The 7,354-nt window shown below is 37.9% G+C and overlaps 1 non-coding gene across 1 annotated transcript; it reads left to right on the top strand.

Moving 5' to 3' along the window:
- The first annotated feature begins 1,065 nt into the window (after positions 1 to 1,065).
- On the top strand, positions 1,066 to 1,148 carry trnal-cag (transfer RNA leucine (anticodon CAG)). The gene has a single exon. It is a non-coding gene; the product is annotated as a tRNA-Leu (tRNA).
- The last annotated feature ends 6,206 nt before the right edge of the window (positions 1,149 to 7,354 follow it).

Below are 7,354 nucleotides of genomic sequence, written 5' to 3'. Positions count from 1 at the left end.
TCTGTTAAACACACTGTATGCACTTTAAGACCTGATCCTGTAGTTTGGTGAAATCTGCTTCTGCAGAAATATCACACCGTTTGCACTTTCAGAGAGCAGATTTCCCAAGGTGTTTGAGGCAAGTAAAAAAATTTAAAAAAAAATAAAAATCATTAATTACAGTAGCACATGATCTTTCTGGCTAACATGTGCCATTTACAAACTGGCCAATTTCTGCTTATGAGTGGGGTTTTAATTCTGCAAGCAAAGCCTCTTAACTTGAAGCTATAAGAAAAAATATGCTAAAACCACCATCAGTGGCATGTGTCAATTTAAATAAATAAACAAACAAACAAACTCTGAATCCTGATTCATATTTAATACAACTACTCCCTTAAATGACAAACTGTACGAAGTCCCAGTGTCAGTGTAATTCATTTAGTAGCACAAGATAAATATGAAGATAGAAGTGACAATAGTATAGATTAATAGGTAGATATGCATTGATGCATCAATCGATGGATAGAAAGAAAGATCAAACATTAAGCAACATCATAAGTCAACAGAGAAAAATGTATTTCTCATACTTCTCTCTTCTTTTTTTATTTTTTTTTAATTTTTTTTAAAGCATCTTCGTGGCTCTTTTCATCGTAAATTACCACCTGGTCCTACTTTAAATAGATTCACTTGATGTAGATACTACTTTTCAAAGCGTCAGCATGTGACGGACATGAGAGCAGTCGCAGACTTCAGCCGCTCCTCATCATAATCTCAAAACTCCAGTTACGTGTGTTTATCTCTTCAGAAATCCCCTGAGCCACTGAGCCAGGCCGTGTTTCGTACGAAGACTGTTGGTTTTCCAAAGTTATATCCATCAGATATTCTGTTATTTCAGACAGTACGTTAGATTATTGTAGCTCCATCCGTGCATATTATTTTCAAGCGCGCAAAGATAAACTAGAGCAACCTTTCTAGGCTGCATCTATACCATAAGAATCGTTACTAATTTGAACTCGAATATGACATCAACTTTAGAGGGATGTGTGGAATTATTGTGGTTGTTTTTTAAGGTAGCAAATTGTAGTTGTCAGGATGGCCGAGCGGTCTAAGGCGCTGCGTTCAGGTCGCAGTCTCCCCTGGAGGCGTGGGTTCGAATCCCACTTCTGACAGACTTTTTTTTTTAAATTTTTGTCAACAAAGTTGGTTGATGCAGATACCAATCATAACATAACTTATGCTCTGTTCATGTACATTTTGCGATTCAAGAAAATGATCTGTTTCCTTTGCCAGTTCCCAAACAGTTGATATTTAGTTTTATCTTAAAGAACTAAACAGCCTTACAAGTAAAAACAACAACAACAACAAAAAACCCGAATTTGTAAAACAATCAGCTAAGGCTACAGCTTGGTTTGATTACACTGAAGAAGAAACTGTTTAAGCACTTTTAGTTCTCTCTAATAGGATTCATGTCCTTGTGCCTTATCTTGGCAGACTGCTGAAAGTATGGTCATGGCCATAAATCACACCGGATAGACTTGAACAATGACATACTGTAAGCCTTGCACTGTATAACCACACTTGCACATGGTTGCATTTGCTGCTGCACTGTGCAATGCAAATGTATTGTCAATTTGAACACACGAAGGAGGATTGCATCTAAAATTGATGGCCCATTAAAGTGAAACAGTAAAATGCATTCAAATCTCTTTACAGTTTAACAATAAAAAAAAAAAATCAAATGCCACAACACATGGATAAATAAGGACATTTAAAGTAGCTCCAGAGGTTTCGTTTAAGTACAGCAGGATTTGTCCAGAGCACACACTGCCACTGCAGGATTATGTAAATACCAGGCCAAGACAGCTTCTGTTGGTTATACTTAAACTCCTTCTGTGTGATCCTCACCTCACTGTGATAGGTAAAGGTTAAAGGGTGAACAGAGGTAAAGCCTGTCTATCAGATTGGCACAGGTTCTATATTGAATGAAAATTGCAGTGGCAAAGGCATGCATTTTTTACTTATAAGTTTTAAGTAAAATAGTTATATTTATTCACAATTAATGTATTCACAATATTTTATTCAAGGCAACATTATGCAACTCTTGCTGAACGATTACCATAAGTGGTAATCCATTATTACTTTGTAGTCCAACAGCAAGAAGGCCAACGTGGCAGCCTGTTTTTTTTGTGAAGCTGTCACCAACGACTCATAGCCAGTTTGAGATTTACTCTAGTTCGACATCTTTCTCGCTCACTCTCTCTTTTTCTCTTAGCCTTCTCCTTCAACATCTTTTTCGGTTTCTTCACCTCTGCCATGATGTTCTTACCGAGAATAACGAGCTAGCCGAATACCCAGAGTTGGAGGTGGGTGATGTATAGTGATGAAAAGCGTTACCACATTGCACAGGAGATCATACACAGTCAACCCAAGTTTCATGATGCAAAAAACGATGTTCGAGGCGCAGACTGGGATTCAAAAAGTGCCATTATATTGATTAAAAATCAGTGTAACGTCAAAATGATTTTGAAGTTGTCATTTTAAAGCAAAATAGCAAAAAAAAAAATCTTCTTTAGGAACATCAACATTTGAAATCTTACAACCTTTTAATGTTAGCATGTAAGTGCCAGAATCAAAGTTGCTTGTATTTGTTGTGAATTTTATGTACGTAAATTCAATGATGATTTAATATTTCATTATGGACATTTAAAGTTTTTTTTTTAAATTTTTTTACCTGAAATCTCTAAAGTCTAAATTAGTGCAATTACAAAGTTGATATATGTTACAATTAATGTACCTTTTAAGAGTGAGTATTTGTTACTAAAACTCAACCTTCAACTCTTAAATGCTCAAGTCTTAGCCTTTAACTGGGGCAATTAATCAGTGCTTCAACTTCCTGGGTGTATGCTTTATTAAGACTGTGACTTAATGGAGTCCTGTTGCACAGCAGGTTGCACACTAATTAGCCCTAATATTTAAACTGCAGCCAGGAGGAGGGAGTGCTAAGCCTGAGCATCAGTGCACACGTGTGAGCTTGACGGATGATGAGCTTCAGGGCGTCCTTCTGTGACTGTGATCTTAACTGCCTCCCAATGTTGGAGCCTAAACGGCTGACAGGACACAGAAATGCTAATCATATTTAATTTAATCTAATGTAGAGTACAGGTTCTGGGAAATCTTCTTCTGTGCACCTTAAGCTCTGATAGGCTGGCAGTAGATGAAGTGGTTAGTTCATTATTTGGTCTATCAAAGAACAGTAAAAGTCATTCTATGGGTGAAATATTTGGTTTAGAATTCATTTAATTAAAGCATAAGTAATCTCTGTCATAGTTGCAACTCCTCATGATTCCATTTAAACTGACTCAAACTCATCATGACCTCTTTCATCTGACTCTAAGGAGTGAGGGGAGGTGCCCTCCTCACACAGGAAAGCCCATGGTCAAACCTCAGCTGTTCTTCTGAGTCATTCATTTGCCGTCATCACACAGCAGAAAGGGAGGGTCTTTCTTTTATTTTGTTCCATGAGTTATCTGTCCACCTTGAGTCAACTCCACCCTATCATGACCCATCAAGCTCCTTAAGACGGAGGACATATGGAGCTCACCCCACTGAGTGTGTATGTGTGTGTGTGTGTCTGTGTAGGCTTCGTGGGAGTGGGTGCTCCTGTGACTAAGCCCTTCTTCATACTCCTGACATCATAGGGGGGATCGGGATGCCATCTGTAAGCCTCTGATAAGGGTAACCCTGCCTGCGGCAGTTCCTCTTTGTCATTTTGAAGTGACTAAGTACTATTTAGACAAGAAAAATACAGTATGTAAACTTGCTTCACACACCATACCATTCACATGCAACACCTGTAGGTGGAACACGAATGATTAGCTGCTATTTGCGTTGTAAATTTGAGCGTTGCGACCATTTCGCATGCTCTGTCGCACCAGTCTGTCTGAGGAGACTGTGAGGAGTATGTGCCAGCAAGGCAGCTTAGATTGAAGTAGGCTAATTTTTAACGACACCATGTCACAGAGGTACTTTTTAAAAAAAAAAATTTAAGTCACAGGTGCACAAGATTGAAGCCTCCCAGTTACCTCCACCAACCAGCGAAGTTGCAGTTTACATCCATGTCTGTCCTGACTCATATGTATATGTATATGTATATGTATATGTATATGTAGTGAAGGATTTTTTTTTACCAAAAAAGCTGATTGAGCACAAAGTTGTAGCCAGGACAGTAAACAATGCTTCAAATATCAATGTTGCTGCGAAGAAGTTACAAATTCGTTGATGCTTTACATACATTGTCAACCTGACCCCACAGGAGATCTTCGCAATCATCACAGTTGGACACCCAAGATTAGTGTCACCACTTTAGTATCTGACCACATGTGAAATATGTTCACAATCTCCTCTTCTGTTCCTGATTTATGGCATTGAAAAATGGACAGTGTTTTTGAAGAATGCTTTCATGTTGCAGTGATGCTGACCTTCGACTTTTTGGATCTAAAATGTCATCACATCACCGTTTTATCCCATTTGACATTTGTGTCATAATCAGCGTTTTAATTCATAAGCTATGGCCACATGTTTAAAGAGGCCACAGTGAGCTTTAACCTTCAAGCACCAAAGTCTAAAAAGTGCACCTCTGAGGATAAGTGAAAGTTTGTGCCAAGTTTGAGGAAATTGTCTTCGGGTGTTCCTGAGTTGGACAGAAGGGCAACCGGGGAACATAAAGCCTTTTGCTGCGTTTGAATGGGGTCGTATTTATCGTGCACACGAGAAGAGTCCATATAAACAGCCCCCTCGTGGTATTCCTGACGTTGGAACTCAAAATTTTCTATAAGCCTAAAATTTGTCAGCAAGTTTGTCAGCAAACACGTCACATGTTTGCAGACACTTACAGAAATGTCAAGGGGCCATGGAAATGTATTTTTCGTTTGATGTTAAGCTGATATATTGTAATTTTTAGTCATATAGGGTTTGTATTTATAACTTAGTGTATGTCAGAGGGAAATATTGATTTTATTAAGGGCCTCATCTTTTTGTGATGTCGTGCCTTTGCATTTCCTGCATTATGTTAGACTGTTAAAATTGCTAGCGTCTGTGGTCTCCAGACGCTGTCCACGTTGCCGTTACCTAGCAACAGCATTTTTACGACTTTAACTCAGCACTTATGACCACAGATCTGGCCGACGCAAAGGCAAAGAAATGTTACGCTTTCTTGAGAATTAAAACAGCGAGAGTTTCTGTCTTGCTCACAAATTTGTCTCAGAAAAAGGTGACTACATCAGTAAATCTCCCTTTTGACAGAGTCAAAAATCAGATGACATGTATGGGTTTGCTTTGACAATGATGGTTTTGATTTGCTTTTTCTTGACTTTTTTTCTTTGACTGTATTTAGGAAGAATCTTTAATATTTTGAATAAGTTGTAAGGTTTTGCTCTACAACACATAAACAAGTAGCCAGTAGAAGAAGCCAACATGTAGTGCAGACACAAAAAACACTGCAAGACATAATAATGACTAAATGGACAATAGGTGACAGATAAAAGGAGTTATGCTTAGTCATAGACTGACCCCTCAGTTGATTTCTCAAAGCGTATTTAACTCCCTTTATGCAATGGTGAAGCCCAAGTCATGTGTCCAAAGCCTCAGCAGATTTCAGTCCAATCTCAGAGTGATTAGCCAGGCTTTTCAGTCTATCCTTAGCTTCCCATGTATCTAATTAGCAGGTAGGCCCGCTGCTGGAGGGAGGCTTTAGGATTGGTTTCTTGTTTCTTTGCTTGCAACAGTGCTGCTGTTTCTTTGGACGTTTGCATCTGACATTCTGTGGTTGTAGGACTATTTCTTTTTATTTTTTAGTTTGTTGTCTTACTTTTTTGGATTATGGATCATGTGAGTATATTTCTTATACATTTTACATTTTGGCTGGACTCCTGTATTGTTTGCAAATTCATGTCATTTTCCATAACATAAATGTAACAACTGAAATGATGAAATGATAATGCAGTTGCACTTGCAGGGTATCAAATTAGTGTAGTATTTGCTGGGTAAGTTGTGTGTGTGATTCCTACAAAGAAAGGATGCAGCAATCCATGTTAAACTGAGTGAACACAGGCTGGCCGGATGCAATCTTTATTTTCCGTGTTTGAACTCTTTCAGGAGCCTCAGTTGGCCTACACGACACCGCAGGGATATATTGCATTATTTTAGGGATTCCAAGGCCACATATGTTTCCTAGTTCTGGTGAATAAAGAAGTACTTTCTGTATTTGTAATCCAGTGAGATGAAACAGGCACATGATTTGTTTGGCTACTTTGCAGAATAAGGATCCCAGACATTTTATTCAAATATGTGCATTAGGCAAGTTGGCAGACTAGAATACTACTATACAGTATTGTGAGTAATCTTTTCATACAAGTATTTATCTTCCCTGTACCAGTTATATTTGGATCAACAGTCCTATGTTCACACTGATAGAAGTGTCACCTGCAATGCTGGCATCCAGCTGAAAAGCATCTCAAAATCTTATTATTTTTTTTTTTTACAATGAAAAATGTTGTTCCAGTTAGTAGCCATTCCTTTTAGTGATTTTCTATCTAAATTCAGGCTTAACTTTGTTTCTGAAGTCACGAAATGAATGGAAACATATAGAAACATATGGACAATGCCAGTGTTCAATGTCAGAAATCATACTGGAGTACCTTACTGCTGTTGGACAAAGATGACATGATTGATATTAAAGCAGACTGTATTTTCCAGAGAATGTATTCAAGACGCACACATCAATTAACTGGAATAGCATTACCTTGATAATCCTGGATTATGGAGAGCAGAAAAATCTTATATATCTAAGACAATCAAATGTGTTTGTAGGCTATAAATGGGTATAAATTCAACTCCAAATACAAAAGATGACATGTCAGAATATTTACAGAAATAAATTATTTTTCCATTCACTGCCAAAATGTTCAGCTCCAGCGAACAGTGTCTATTTTACTTGCATGTCCACAACAATGTTAATACAAGAACAAGGACAACAGCCAAACCTGTTCTTTATAGTTGTCAGTCAAGCTTAGCCTATTTTACCATTTACAGAATTTTGCAGATTTTTTTATTTGCATTTCATAGTGGGCTTCATCCGTTTCTCATCGGGCAACAATTAATTGTCTTTACCTCCATGTGTTATCACAGTAAGAATGCATTGTGCTTTTTGCAGATATTTCTGCTTTTTATGAGTAATCCTTGCATTTTTAATTGCAGTCGAAGCTGGCTAAGACTGTATTTTCTTCAGTGACAGGGACAATCACTGACGTAATGTCCACTTCCACTGCAAGCAGAGACTTAAGCCTTTTATTTTAAGTCACTCGGAGGATTTATTTGT

This window comes from Embiotoca jacksoni, unplaced genomic scaffold (assembly GCF_022577435.1).
Source record: "Embiotoca jacksoni isolate LCO1_2020_lvr unplaced genomic scaffold, fEmbJac1.0.p SCAF_96, whole genome shotgun sequence".
NCBI classification, from domain to species: Eukaryota; Metazoa; Chordata; class Actinopteri; family Embiotocidae; genus Embiotoca; species Embiotoca jacksoni.
Note: the sequence above shows the minus strand (reverse complement) of the source record. Positions and strands in the feature narration are given on the sequence as shown.